The sequence below is a fragment of the Lissotriton helveticus genome, chromosome 9 (assembly GCF_964261635.1).
Source record: "Lissotriton helveticus chromosome 9, aLisHel1.1, whole genome shotgun sequence".
Taxonomy (NCBI): Eukaryota; Metazoa; Chordata; class Amphibia; order Caudata; family Salamandridae; genus Lissotriton; species Lissotriton helveticus.
Window position 1 is genome coordinate 584,748,562 of NC_136070.1, and position 16,061 is coordinate 584,764,622.

Below are 16,061 nucleotides of genomic sequence, written 5' to 3' on the forward strand. Positions count from 1 at the left end.
TCGGCACAGGAGAAGAGAACAGGGAGTTAGAGAAGGAGGCGGGTGGAAGAGAGCAGCAGATCAGCACAGCAAAAGAGAACAGGGAGTTAAAGAAGGAGGTGGAGTGGAAGCGAGCAGCAGATCACCACAGGAGAAGAGAAGAGAACAAGGAATTAGAGAAGGAGGCAGGGTGGAAGAGAGCAGCAGATCAGCACGAGAGAAGAGAAGAGAACAGGGAGTTAGAGAAGGAGGTGGGTGGAAGAGAGGAACAGATGAGCACAGCAGAAGAGATCAGGGAGTTAAAGAAGGAGGTGGGGTGGAAGAGAGCTGCAGATCAGCACAGGAGAAGAGAATAGAACAGGGAGTTAGAGAAGGAGGTGAGGTGGAGGAGAGCAGCAGATCAGCAGAAGTTAACAGGGAGTTAAAGAAGGAGGCGGGTGGAAGAGAGCAACAGATCAGCACAGGAGAAGAGAACAGAACAGGGAGTTAGAGAAGGAGGCGGGTGGAAGAGAGCAGCAGATCAGCACAGGAGAAGAGAACAGGGAGTTAAAGATGGAGGTGGGGTAGACGAGAGCAGCCGATCAGCACAGGAGAAGAGAAGAGAACAGGGAGTTAGAGAAGGAGGTGAGGTGGAAGAGAACAGCAGATTAGCACAGCAGAAGAGACCAGGGAGAAAGAAGGAGGTGGGGTGGAAGAGAGCAGCAGAACAGCATGGAAGAAGAGAAAAGGAAGGTAGAAAAAGAGGTGGGGTGGAAGAAAACAGCAGATCAGCAGGAGAGAAGAGAACAGGAAGTTAAAGAAGAAGATGGGTGGATGAGAGCAGCAGATCAGCACAGGAGAAGAGAACTGGGAGTTAAAGAATGAGGCAGAGTGGAAGAGAACAGCAGATCGACACAGGAGAAGAGAACCTGGAGTTACAGAAGGAGGCGGTGGAAAAGAACAGCAGATCAGTACAGGAGAAGCGAACAGGGAGTTAGAGAAGGAGGCGTGGTGAAACGAACAGCAGATCAGCACCAGAGAAGAGAAAAGGGAGATAGAGAAGGAGACGGATGGAAGAGAAAAAAAAGATCATCACAGGAGAAGGCAACAAGGAGTTAGAGAATGAGGCGGGTGGAAGAGAAGAGCAGATCAGCACAGGAGAAGAGAACAGGGAGTTTGAGAAGGAGGTGGGGTGGAAGAGAGCCGCAGATCAGCACAGGTGAAGAGAACATGGAGGTAAAGAAGGAGGTGGGGTGGAAGAGAGCAGCAGATCAGCACAGGAGAAGAGAACAGGGAGTTAAGGAAGGAAGCGGGTGGAAGAGAGCAACATATTATCACAGGAGAAGAGAACAGAGAGTTAGAGAAGGAGGCAGGGTGAAAGAGAACAGCAGATCAGCACAGGAGAAGAGAAGCAAACAGGGAGTTAAAGAAGGAGTTGGGGTGGACGAGAGCAGCAGATCAACACAGGAGAAGAAAACAGGGAATTAAAGAAGGAGGTCGGTGGAAGAGAACAGCAGTTCAGCACAGGAGAAGAGAAGAGATCAGGGAGTTAAAGAAGGAGGTGGGGTGGATGAGAGCAGCAGATCAGCATAGGAGAAGAGAATAGAACAGGGAGTTAAAGAAGGAGGTGGCGTAGAAGAGAGCAGTAGATCAGCTAAGCAAAAGAGGGAGTTAAAGAAGGAGGCGGGTGGAAGAGAGCAGCAGATCAGCACAAGAGAAGAGAAGAGAACAGGGAGTTGGAGAGAAGGCGGGTGGAAGAGAGCAGCAGATCAGCTTGGGAGAAGAGAAGAGAACAGGGAGTTGGAGAAGGAGGTGGGTGTAAGAGAGCAGCATAACAGCACAGCAGAAGAGAAAATGGAGTTTAAGAAGGAGCCGGGTGGAAGAGAGCAGCAGGAGGCGGGTGGAAGAGAACAGCAGATTAGCACAGGAGAAGAAAACAGGGAGTTAAAGAAGGAGGCGGGGTGGATGAGCGCAGCAGATCAGCACAGGAGAAGAGAAGAGAACAGGGAGTTAGAGAAGGAGGTAGGGTGGAAGAGAGCAGGCGATTAGCACAGGAGAAGAGAATAGGGAGTTGCAATGAAATTATTGGTGAGCCAATGGAAAAACTAACTTCAAACTATAAAAATGTAAAAGAATATTTATTAAACATTTTTTAATCTGAAATATTGGTACAGATGCATATTAGGCAAAACTGTGCTAATCCAAAATTATGGAATCTAAAATAGTGGTACAGGACATACAACTTTAGGTGCACATCCGCCTCAATCAAAGTGCACTTCAGTAAAAGGGTTGGTCTTTCCATTCTTTATGCTTCTTTTTTTAAACTTTGATTTTTTTTTGTCATCCTTGTGATGAAACTATGTCTTCAGTCATTCAAAGCCAATAGTACATTTTCTTTGTAGCAATAAGCAGAATATGTTCCTAGGAAGTGCCTTAAGAACTAAAAAGGGTTTCTAATCCTCCTATAGGTATGCCTCTCAGCTAATTATCACTTGTACTAGTGTGTTTAAATTGTGTACAATGGCTAATTTATTTTTAAATTCATTTTTTTATTGCAAGCATATGGCTGCCATCTTTTGGCACTAAGGTAGGCTTTGACTATGTCTTACTTGTGTGCTGGAGCAAGTGCAGGAGCTGTTTTGGGGGTCAGAGCCTGGGGAGGTGCCCAAAGGGTACAGAAGACATTCTGAATAGATTCAGCATCCCCAGCTGAAGCCATCAAACTGCACAGGTTTAGCCGATGGACGCTGAAACTCTAGGATCACCTTTAAAATGCCAGAGCTTTTTCCATTAAAAGGTCCGACACTGAAACTCTCCTAGGACAGTTTCCTCGATGAAGAAGACTTCTGGGTACTTTATTGTCTTGGTGGGAAAAGCTTTTTCTTCATGTGCGAGGGACCGAGTCGGGGTGCTAATGTCACCACTTGGCGATGCTGGATAGGTGCTGGGCAAACGTTTTCAGGACCATTCTGGGACTTAAAAAGTTGTTCCTAAAAGGATGTTCTTCCCACGCCTGGGAAGATATATTCTTAAGAAATGTTATTATTCTATATAAATAGCAATTTACTGTAACTTTGGTAAAACCTGAAGCTCTTGACCTTCCCAGATTTGATTATTTACACGTACCAAGAGCTGAGGAAAAATCCTACTACCTGTCAAGCTGCGAGGTTACAGCAAGGTCGCATAGACACAAACTCAATAATAGCAGTGGAGGGGTTGTAATTGCCTCATTTGAAGTATTACAAATGACACTTAACTTGAACTACAATGAGAGTTAATCATACTGCAGAAACAGATGGTAACAATAAAAGAGAACAAAGAAAAGAAATCGAGGGATGAAGTACACTAAGCATTAGTACCTACAGCAGGGGCGCTTTGTGAGACAGTGACTTTAATCGGCGTGCACAAAACTCTTATGAGCATTTAAGTACCAATATACCACGATATGGAAAGGTCATCTAATAATCGGATCTAACTCTCCCTTAGCACTTCTTAAAATAAGTATCAACATCGCAGTTCCGATGAGAAGCATAGAGTCACCGACAAAGAGAGAGAGGGCTGAGCATGCTAAACCCATTCTATAATCTGGTATAAAAGTGGTGTCCATGTCAGCTGAGAAGATGCAGTGACATAAACAACCGGAAGCCAATGCTGCACACATAATAACATGGGATTCCGCAAAACAGAAAAAAAAGGGACAGGGAGTTTTGGATGGTGGATGGGAGAACCATGAGGCAAAATCAAGACGACAGATCTTTGCTATTTTTAATCCCCAACATTGTGTAGTGTAAACATTTGGGCACCGGCACATAGTCTTTTACAAGTTAACCACTGCTTTAAGGACCCCTGAATGACCTTTCACAGCAGAGATGCTTCGGTAAATTCCTGCAGCTGCACAGGGGTTTTGGAAGTGCTGAAACAGTACCAAGTTTGTTTTCAAACTGGACTCTTTCAGGCACTCTAATGGTGGTTTGGGAGAGATAGATCATGTCATGATTGTAATATTTAGCCAATGTAGGCACACACCAGCAATTAGTGATGGTGGTGTAATAAACATAAGTTCTACTGTGCCAAGAAACCCTTGGGCGCACGTTAGAAAAAATAAACACTCTGGGAGCCCCCCATCAACCCCGGAAGAAATGCACTCACGGGGTGTGGGGAGGGGGGAAGAGGGGGAAAGGCCCGTGTCCAGCGCCTCGAGTCCATGCTTTCAAGCACCCTTCCCGCCGCATGCTGTCCCAAGCTAAACACTAGAATTAAAGACCTCTGTGCAAGGCTGCAGATGTTTTCTTAAGGATTAAATACCACAAACCTCATTCCAAAGGGGAGCTTTTTTTACACCTTCAATGCTAAGGCAATTCCCGCTGGGTGCTGAGCTTTGACTTTTCCCATTGTTCATGACAAGGTCAGCTCGTCATAAGCACAGCTCCAGTGTACTGCATGATGAGCTGGCCTTGTCATTAGCATGGAAGTGGTTAAGTGAGTAAAATTGACAAATGTGAATTTAATTGATCAACCATGACTCTCCATTTCATGTAATCCATATTTCTTAGCTGGCACTTCAAGTAAATGAAAGAATGCCCACAGGTGCATCTGAAAGGACATTAGGGCTGGGACAGAGTCCACCGCATGGCACGCACAGCCTTGTATCTTGAGGGGGGCTAGGAAAACATGCCAGCTCCAGGGGGCATCCTTTGCAAGGCCCATCTCGGCTGACTTATGAGGGACAGGGTTGTGCCCACTGTATAGTTGTGCAGCCGCAGTGTCATCTAGCGCCTCGTTCCACCCAGAAGTGACTCGGCGGACCGGTTGCCTGCTACCAGGAAGGTTGTGGAGACAGGAACCCCTGCTCAGCAGCTCGAGCGGGGTGAAGGGACTAGTCCGGGGCTTCACAGGCTGGTAAGCTCTGTCCTGGTAAACTGTTGACTAGTTCTCAACAGGCTTCTTGGGTCTGCAAACCAATGTTAACAAATGACACAGTCGGGGAACCCCGTGTCTGAGACGAGGGGTGTGGACCTAGGGCTGACAAATGAGTGAGAATTAACAGATTTTATGAAAATGAGGGATGAAAGAGAGTAAGAAACAGAGAAAGTGAGTGGGGGAGAGAAAGTAATAAAGAGGTAAGAACGGGGGAAAGACATTATTATGGCTAGATGGGCAAAGAAAAAAAGGATATATAGGAAGGGTTTAAGGATTGAAGTATGAAAGAGCTGAGCAGTGAAAGGAAAGTGTCAGGGAGGAAGTGGGGGTGTAAAAAGTACAGACGGACAGGACGGTGTTGCAGCTACTGAGATGGGGCTCGGGAGCATAGGGTGTGGCGTAACAGGACAGTGGGGGGATGGTGGGGTTTCCGGGGCGGGTGGGAGGGGTTGGGGGTGTGAGGCTTAGGTTCGGAGCTGTCGTCTTTGGAGGGGGTGAGGTTGGGTTTGGGTCTAGGCGTGGTTTATCGTCCTGGGGATCCTGTGCATGGTGATTGGTCTCCTCGGGGGGGCTCATGTGGAAGGGTGCAAGGGAGGGGCACCATGTTTAGGCAGCCTGGGGAGGAGACAGCGAGGAGTTTTCATTGCTGAGTTAGGGGGAGCGCTGGGAGAGCTGCATTTCTGCTGTTTTGGCCACTGGAGGTTCGTGGTCAGGATGGAGGAGATGGATTGGGGGTTGGGACTGAGGCGCACCTGGGTGTGCGGTGGGGGAGGGGCAGTAAGTTGGGCAGCTGGGGAGGAGATAGCGAGGGGTCTGGCGGCAGGACGGATGGGGAGGCGATGCCGTAGCCAGAGGGGACCGTTGTGGCCGGGGCAGGGGGGGGGTAGTCATCATGCCAATGCCTTTATCCATCAGAGGCCGGTTGGGTAGTGTCTGCGGGTGCAAAGGAGACATGGCAGGCACTGTCTGGGAGGGGTGAAGGGGGTATTGCAAGGGAGGATGCGGGGAGGGCTGAGGGTGATGGGTGCAGATTGTGCCGAGCAGATTGTCACCTGCAGAGGTGGCATGGATGGAGTGACCTGGGTTAGCCGGGCAGAGGGTGTGCGGTTTCACAGGGCGGAGGGGTTTGGAGCTCCAATTTGGATGATTGAGGGAGGGTCGCATAGTTCGGGAGCAGGGGGGGCGCCTGTAAGGGGATTGTGTCCCGGACGGCGGGAGGTTCAACGGCGGTATAGGAATGCTGGGGGGGGTCGGGAGCACGTAGGGGTGGAAGAAGCAGGTAACAGTGGGCGGGGTCTCAGTGGAGGGGACGAGCCTTCGGGGCTAGGCTGGTAAATCAAAATAGCAAACCAAGCTCTCGGCATTCCTGTGGCAGGGGGTTGGGGGGAGCGGCAGCCTTTGAAGTCTGATGGGAGGCACAGACAAATGGTGGTGTGACGTGGCTGGCAATGGCGTGCACGCGCATAGCTCACATGAACTGTGCGTGATCCGCAAGTTTGGTAGAGTTTTTGAACTGCCTACTATAATCTCGTCTATCTATCCCTGCGGGATATAATAGTCGAGACCTAATGAAGCAGCGTTCATGCTACTACAACCGAAGCCGTGGAGTTTTCGCATTACAACAGATATCAGGTTTCTCAGGTTTGTGAGTTTGCAGTTTATCTAGTCCAAGTTTATGTTCTTGCAATCTGCGAGCTGTAGTCCGGAATTTATGAAGGGATTGAAAAGAGTCGCAGATACTAGAATGAAAGAAAACCCTGGACTGGACAAGGACTCGTGCCTGTATCTGAGAAACTCAACAGCTCTACATTTATAATGAAGCGGGCAGGAGGGAATTGACGACATAGGTGGACATGAGGATGTGGCACAACGGCTAGAGCGACTGCTTCTGAAGCTGGGGAACTGAGCTCAAGTCTCGGCAGGAGACTTCAAAATTTGCGAACATTCGTGACAAGAATTTTCATTTCTATTAAGGACACTGAGGCAAGGATTATGCTTCTCAATTTTCTTTACTGAAAATTCTCAGCAGCCAATCAGAAAGTAGAAAACAAAATACACACTACAATACCCATACACCCTAGTGGGTATCACATGGTAACCATAGTGTAGAAGCCTATAAAAGGGGCATAAGAGAATACCATATCCTTTTTCTTTGTGTGAAATAACAGGTAAGTCCAAGAACAACACAGTGTGATATCTGGTAACAACTGGAAAGAAAAAATCCACGGGCCAACGGGCAACAATGAAAAAGTGGAAGCCAGCTTCAACGGAACAGCATCCTCAAAGGGACCACGAATATCCATGTCCACTGTGAACGTCATCCAACTCTACTTGAGATCAGAACCTGAAATGTAAAGACAGAGCCGTAACACCACATTCCCAGGAAGAAAATAAGATAAAGGAAGGGTAAGAAAACAGCATAAGGAAACATTGCAGTATATAAATCAAATCAAATCAGACATCACAGTACTGAATTATGGGTGGGATAATCCTCACCTCCGTGTCCTTAAATGTAGAGTCGGAGGACCAATCAGCTGCCTTCATAATGTCCAATAAACTGACTCCCACAGGAAAGGCCTTGGATGCCATAGCACCACAAGCAGAATGAGCACCAAATCTAGACACATCAATACCTGCTTCGCCCATGAGCCAATGCACCCATCTTGCTAGTGTGGCTGGGGTCACTGGGCAAAAAGGTTTCTGCGAAGCAATCAACAATTGACCCATCATATCTTGACGAAAACCTGCAGTACTCACCTCATGATCTCGGATACATTGTAACACACACAACTTTGGATTATCAGGAAAAGCAGGATAAGTGACGGAAGAGGTGTTACATTTAGTACGTCTTGTGATCAAAAAAGTATCACCTTCTGGAGAGAATCTGCGGCCCGCTAGATCAAGAGTGCGAATATCAGAAACCTGTTTACATGATACTAGACAGAGCAGCATAGCGAGCTTGGCAGAAAGTTGTTTACGAGACAAACATTGATTTACAGGCCAAGAATCTAAGAAACGTAAAACAATGGAGACATCCCAAAGCTCTGAGGGAACTAGGGAGGTCAGGTTCCCAGTTCGTGCACTACCACTTCCTATCATATACAACCTAGAACATTAATAAGACCAGTGCAGGTCTAGGGTGCCTTGACCTTTCTTTTTGTGTGTGTGACTTTAAGTAGCCTTGTAAATATGGTCAAGCCCTTTGCACTGCATCAGCAAAAGTGAGGCACCAGCAGCGCAATGGGCTTGTAAATAAGCCCCCCAGTCTCTAGGCACCGGGATTTCGACCTTTTACCATCTAAATTATGGATATTTTCTAGCAGATTGTTGTGCCTAGGGGTATATTGTGTACATATCACACAGGCATAGATAATGTTCTAAGCTATTCTTTATTTGTAGAATATCCTTCTCTAATGCATTTGTTCTTTGACTTCTGGGGAAGCTTGCCTCCACAGCACACTCAAGGATTGATGTAGTATTAAGAGGTGTTCCCATCTATAAGCAAGGTCCCACTGTTTTTGAAGTAATGCCCCCACCCCCTCATCGTGGCATGCTTCATCACTGACCTTTTGTCGTTTGTATGTACACAGGAGGAGCTTGTGCGTCCATTAAGATCCAAGGGATGGTAGAGTGATAAGTGCACTGAGACCCTCCAACCTATTATGATTTTAATCCTGCGATTGGAACCCAAAAATATATTCAATGTGAATGAGTATCCTTTTTAAATAGTTTATTGTTGTTGACCCATATTCTAAGAATAATTTAGAGCTCCTAACGGATGACAAATGAAAAAAGATCTTGAAGCATGCCAAAAGATGAAGCATGCCGCAATGAGGGGGTGTGGGCATAACTTCAAAACCAGCTGGGAGCACCTCTTAATACTACATCCATCCTTGAGTGTGATATTTTATCAGCGGGGAGGCCGATTGATGATTTGTTCCTTTCTCCTTGCCATGATGTATATGAAGCTTGGAGTTGTTCCTCTACAATTCCAACCTTGAGTGCCTCGATCAGTCTCACACTTTCTGTGACGTCCCTTGGGCAGAAACTCATGTCCAGTATTGTGGTCATGTGTGGGAAGCTGGCTTTTTATATAGTGGACCATAATGAGGTACACTATGTAAAGAGTCCAAGCAAACCCCAACTGGTTTACAGAGGCACAAATGACACTCCAAATGCTCTCTTTTGTGGTAGTGTGGGTGAGCAGTAAGGCATATCAGAGGGTAGTGCTAAGCATTTATTGCACACACAAAGGCAGGTCACTTTGGGAAGCTCTGGGGCGTCCAGGTGCAGAGGTGTGTACAGTGTGTGGTACCCCATTCAATTCAATGGGGAATGGTACAATCAGTAAGAGGCTGCAAGTTGGGACTGGGGGCCAGTCTGGGGGAACCCACAGTGGGGCTCGACCCTGGAGATGCTTGGACATGTAGGAACACTGTTGGTCCACTTCTTCTCTAGCCGGGGGGCTCGGGTGCAGTGGTGTCTTTAGGCATAGGGTTCCCAAGCTGGAGTCACTCGTGGTTGGATAGGGCATGCAGAAAGAGGCTGCAAGCAGCGACTGGAAGTCCAGTCTGGCCAGACTCAAGGATGGGCTCAGCTCTTGTGGGTGTCAGGACCACATGGGCACAGTCACCTCCCTCGAACTCAGACTGTGGGGCGCGGATGCAGAGGCAGTTAGGTGTCGGGTGGCAGCTGTTGGAGGCTCACCCTTTGTGTTTGGTTCTGCTGGAGGGGCAAACAGGACAGTTGGGCCACTCTAGGGGTAGGTCTCACTGTCCCTGAGGTCCCTTGATGTGCAGTTTGTTTTTCTTCGGCATTGGTGTCCGGACTGGACACAAGAAGCTTTAGCTGCTGCAAGGGGTCCTGTACCCCAGGTACCCACGGCCCTGGCATCCCCACACTTCAAGGGAGTACGAATCTCACCCGTAGGAGCACAGTGACCCCTTCCTGGGTTGCTGAAGCGACAGTAGTCCCTGTAGGTGGTAGGACGATAAGCCAGACCTTGTTTCTTTATTGCCTGCATCTCCAAGGGAGTTTTCTGGTGATTGGCAAAAGTACTGGTATCCGTCTGGGTTTCTTGAAGTCTGGACTGCGGCAGGGCGAGTTGTTTGCTCTGCGAGGGTCGGGTGCAGCTGGCAGGGTTGCTGCCAAGTCAGTCGTGCTCTACTTTTCTAAGGGCAGCAAACTTCTTTGTCTACTCCTTTTTTGTGTCACAAAATAAGAGGTCCTGGCATCAGGGGTGCCACCTAAAAAGTGCATTTAGGGGCTTTACAGGGAGTGTCAGATAGTAGCAAATGGGCTATCTACATTTAGGGTGACTACACCCTCGATATGACCACTTCCTGTGGGAAGTGAGCATAACCCTAACCTAGAGAACCTAATTCCATGAAAAACCAAGATGGTGGAATTTTCTTAGTCATGTTCACTTCAGGCAGCCCCCCTTAGGGGGTGGTACTAGCCTGAGAGTGAACATGCCTCCTGACTGGCTAATTTTCCCACCTTTCCTGGTGTCAGATGGGCCCAGGGCAGGGGGTGGCATTTCCTTGTCTGGTGGAAGCCAGGGTCACATATCAAATGCAGTGGATACCAATGAAGCCTCCTTCCTTGATATGCATATCATCAATCATCTTACTTGTAGGAGGTGACAACACCTCCTGCCAGAGCAGGCATTGTTTCTGACTACAGAGAGCGGGGTTCTCACCTCCAGTGGATCAGAAATGCGTCTGTGGTGGCAGACTGGACAGGACCAATCATCCAACACAATAGAGGTCGGTAGGTCTTCAGAGGTACCTCATCACTGGTATTAATAAACCCATCACTGGAATCACTGTGGGTTTATTAATACAAGGTGTTTGATACGAAACACCATAGGTTTCAGTGAAGCTATTATGTATCTGGGAAAATTGTTTTGACCAGTGCCCGCCCAATACATATCTTAAGATGGCTTCTCTGTTCACTTGTACTGTCAGTAATTGAACTTGCAAGCATAGGGGCATATCTGCTCATGCAGATATGTCCTCACATATAATATAATGCACCCTGCCTTAGGGCTATAAGGCCTGCTGTAGGGGTGACTTACAAATATTGCATGCAGTGTTGGGAGACATTGTACACAGGGTGTGTGCCATGTCGTGTATTCACATTTTAGAGCACCATGTCGTGCAGCCTGCAGTGCAAGTCTGCATGTGTTTGGTGCTGGGTCCCTTAGAGTGGCACAATCTATGCTGCAGCTCCTAGGCACCCTCTTTAGTACATATGCCATAGATACCGGGGTACAACTTACTAGGAACTTACAGCCATACTAAAGGCCTGGTCAATTGGGATTCAATTGACCAGGTAACCTGTTTTGGGGGAAAGAACACTGGCACTGGAGACCGGGTTAGCAGGAACCCAGTGCATTTCAGTCAAAGTTGCATCAAATACTAGGCAAAAAGTGGGGGGCCAACTGCAACAAAAGCCCAGTTTCCTATACTATGGACATAGAGTGATCAACTACTGCAGAGTCCTAGTGTCCTTACAGCGTGATAGCTCCCTCCTTATTAATCCTGTTCTTTCATGAGACTTCGTCTGGATTCCCCACGTGGGACTGCTCAAATTCAGATTATCCAGATCAGGTTTAATTGGGAGGATCACTGCTCCAAATGTCAAGTTTTTTTCAACACCTAAATATAATGTCACCTTAACCTTTGTTTTTTCTGTGAATTTTAGAGTTTTATATACTACCCTGTGGCGGTCGTCACAGGGTAGTTATAGTTGGCACCAAGTTTCCATAGGAAAAGCATTTTTTGTTTTTCAAAACATTTTGGTGCAAATTCCTAGGTCTGCCCTGAAGAGGCATAAGGATGCCTCCACGAAGGAGGTATAAGGGAGGCGCTATGACGAGAAATATCTTTATATCTCCTTGTTTTTCCTTTTTCTATGTGTGTTGCATTCTGCAGCACACACAGAAAGTAGAAAACACTTCTCGTGATTGTTTTTGTGAAGGAAGGTATCCCTTCCACGCTCCCCCTTCCCTTTATTGAAGCAAACAGCCTCGAGAACGGGGTCCCTGGGGCCCTAAAGGCTAACTGTAACGTGTGCCCTAAGGTAACTATAACTCACACCCCTGCCATGCACTAGTAATTGCCACACAGTCTCTGTCAACCCTTACACAGTTGAGTCAAAGTTCTTCAAGGAACGGCCCATTCAACTTGAGGCCGACCAGCATGAATTAGTTAATATACAGAATAAACGTCTTGCTCCATTTCCCATCCACATGCTCCAATGATTAGTGTATTTTTGATGCGCTTCAACTACAGTTTAATTAGCATTCATTTACCAACTGTATAGGTCAGACTACCAGCCGCCTCACAAACACGGGCACCACTTTCGAGAGACACCCACCAACCTCTCTTGCGTGCCAGATTTAATTGCCTATCATCGCCAAAGTAAAGGGCAGTTGGAGCTGTTGGCTGGCCGAGGGTGAAATGAAAACTAACGGCGGCAGACTGCAGCACGCACCCCCGGGCACTTTGGGTAGGCAGCCTCAGGCCCTGTGAGACCAGTGGGCAATTATGTGCAGCCGCAGCTAGTGTAGATAAGGGCTGAGGGACCGGGTGGGTGGGGATTTCGACAGACAGTGCTGAGGGAAAATTAATTATTTATTTAATTTTACCTCATCATCTGTCGAAATTTCCCCACCACCCGACCGCTCTTACCTGCACAGGCCGCGGCTGATTATGTGGTAGACCATGTGTAGTGGCAGTAGTAGAATAGTATTGTTTAGGCCAACACAGAAAAATCATGATACATCAGTGGGCCTGAGAAAGGTGTTGTGCAGTGCATGTTGTGTGTGAGTGTCACTGACTGGCAGCTATGTGCAAGTCTGTGTGTGGCTTCGAGTGCGGGTGTGACTCGTGTGTGAGTGTAACCTGAAGGATGAAGGCAAGCCAGCAAAGATTTGAAACTTTTACTATTGCCTGCAACTCTGATTTTATGCCCCTCACTGTCTCCAGGGCTAGGCATACACTTACTTGAAATAAATTTGCAGCTGCAGCCATCTTGGGAGCAGCTGCATTTCCATACAGCCTATCTATGCCAGCTGCCTGGCTTGCCTCTCTGTGGTGACCGGCCTCCCGCATCAGGCTTGCTCGGGCCGGCTCTTTGGCACAGTCAGCTGTCCCGGTGCTCTGGGGCTATAGAGGTACCATCCCGGCCGCTGCAGTGAGTCCAGGGATTCGAAGTAACTCGGCCGCGGTGGGCCCGGATGGGTTGGGGTCAGTTGGTCGCGACATGCTGTGCTGCAGGATTCATTACTACGCTCTCGCCAAGGGAGGCAGCCTCGACCCATGACGCGCCCTATAACTGTGAGCCTGACAGAACTCACACTGAATCCTGACCTCACCTAAATGCCTTGATAGTACCCATTTGTGGGCACAGACCTGACCTCAGTGAAAGTAGACTGCACGGCCGCGCAGTGATTCAATCCAGTCATTACATTGTAGTAAGCAGGCAGTTCAAAGCCCAGCCCCCAAGAAGTCTGCCAAGTAGCATGTGCTGTCTGCCTGTGCCACCTTCACTAGTGTTATTATAATAACAGCCAGCACTCGGGCGGCAGCACTTGTCAGGCACAGGTGTTTATATGCATGACTTCGCATTTCAGTGTGGTGATATGCAGACCACTACACTGAAATGCGTTAGTCTACGGCCTGATGAATGATACTTGGTAGGGCTACTACTGGCATGCCTCACAGCACCACTGGATTCAAGCTAGCCTGGCTGATATGGGGTGACGCCACGAAACCGGTAGCAGCATGCTTGTTTACGGTCTTGGGAGGACCTGGCTTGGCAGTTCGGGCTGGACTGTTACCATGAGAAACAGGGCCAAGACCGATTTGCATATGGCTGGGACCAATCTGGGGAGGTGCGGTGAGCAAAAGAATAATGGATTAAACCCAGATCTTTGTGACTGGGGGTGAATGTTAGCGTTGTTCAGCTTTCCGTCTATCATTTGTTCCTTTTGCATTTGTTGCCCTAAGTGGGAAAGGTATGCCCAGGCATGGGTCCCTTGCTCACTGCACCTCTGGATTCAAGCTAGCCTGGCTGATGAGGGGTGATGCCCCGAAACAGGTCCCAGGATGCTTGTTTCTGGTCCAGGGAGGATCTGGCTTGGCAGTTCAGGCTGGACTGTTCCCACAAGGGACAGGGTCAAGACTGATTTGCATATGGCTGGGTCCAAACTGGAGTGGTGAGCAAAAGAACGATCCATTAAACCCAGATCTTTGCGTCCATTATTTGTTCCTTTTACACCTCATTCACACAGCAAAGCAGGTTCAATGTCAGGTGAACTGGTATCACAGGAGTACATCAACCAAGGTTAAGCCTGGTGCTCATTGCCGCATTCTTTTTTAATCCCATTGCAAATTGAAAATAATTCCATCATTGGTCCCTGGGCATCTCTCCACCCCTCAACCCTCTGCTCTTCATAAAAACACATATTGAATCTTTTCCAGTCCTCTTTACAATGAGCTTTTTTGTACAATTTTTGTTTTAACATTATAATACAGGACTACTTGTCTCCAAAGTAAAGGAAAACTAGCTGAATGAGTTGCTTATTTGTGAGGTGTGAGGCAATTTAAAATCTCCTTTTTAGGTCTTGCCTAGCGATGTAGCGCATGCGCTGCCCACCTCTGCGAGATCTATTGTCGTTGATTTTTCGGCAGAAGGGGGACAGGAGATGTGCACGCGTGTACAGAAGATGTGCACGGGTACGGCTTGCAGCGTTACGCTCGTGCTCCCTCCCTCCCTGTCTCCATCAGGATGTGCACGGGTGGACAGCAGATGTGCACGCGTAGGGCTTGCAGCGATAGCACAATGCACGCATGGTGTGCTTTCGCTTTCCCTCTTGCTCGCTCCCTCCTTGTCTTCATCAGGCCCCTTCTGTTGGGGGTGCTCCCATTCCTCCCCCCACAGCACCCGCAATTCCCCGCAGACCTCGGAGCTAGCCTGTGTCCCTCCCTCCCCCGGGCTTGCTGCCCCCATGCCGCGCACCTCATGCTGACTCACCCTGGTAAATTGGTATCCTCGGCATCACTGACCAGGTAGGATGCGTGCGGCCTACTGCGTCTGTGGCAAGAGACGGGGCAGATGGGGCCTTATGCTGAACGGGAGGCCGGAGTAGACTGTGGAGCAGCGTCCGGGGGGGTAGACTGAACATTATTCTCTTTTACTCGGCCACGCTTGTTTATTTATTTAATTATTTTTGCTGTTTCCGGGGCCCCACTTCATCTGGTCCGATAGCTCTGGTGCTTGCTCCTGAGAATTTAACTTGTTATTTGAGTGCCTGTGTGTGCTGGGGAGTCAGCAGGCTGGACAACTGCCCCCGACTGGGTGTTCAAGCTTGAGAAAGTGTTTGCAGCTAGTTCCCGGGCACAGTGTAAGTCCAAACACCCCAGCAGAAAGTGTACAGCAATATTTTCCAAATGCATCCTTAAAAGCCAAAGGTTTTACAGGTTGTTCTGAAGATGAACCCATGAAATGTTGTGACTTTTTTTTTTTGGCGCTGTTCGTTGATGTGCACTGAAGAAAAGTCTTATGCATGCCCATCACTCCATCTTGGTGCGGATGTCGCACGATGCACAGCTGTTTGCCACATAAGGGTTCTCTTGAGACAGCTTGGATCACTCATGGCCAGAACAAAATCAATTTTGGGGGCTGATTTACGGACAGTCCTTTCTTGAGTGGAACAGGAGATGTAACCTTTCTAGTCAATGGTGTGAAACACTTTGTGGTTACTGTCAGTACTATCCAGAAGGACACCGAACATTCCTAGATGAGACCCCCAGCTGGTCTGAGGGACCAAAAGTGGAACGCACACACGAGAAAAACTACAAGAAGTATTAACAAGCATTTGCAATCCAATAGGTCTCGCATTGACCCGAGTTTGAGCTATTGACATTGCAAATAACTTTTATTTTTGTTTTTTTTAAAAACATAAATAAAAGGCATTGTTATTTACAATGCCAATAGCTTAAACTGTCGTAACTGCGAGACTTGCATTGCAAATCCTTGTTTCTTTTGCTAGCCAAAGCATGTTGAAATAGAACAACGTGTACAACCCCTGAAACACTTGCCTGTGTTATCCTTATTTGTAGTCCTTTTATTGGTTTGTGAGGTGTGGCAGTCTAGTTGTATACTGGTGCTTG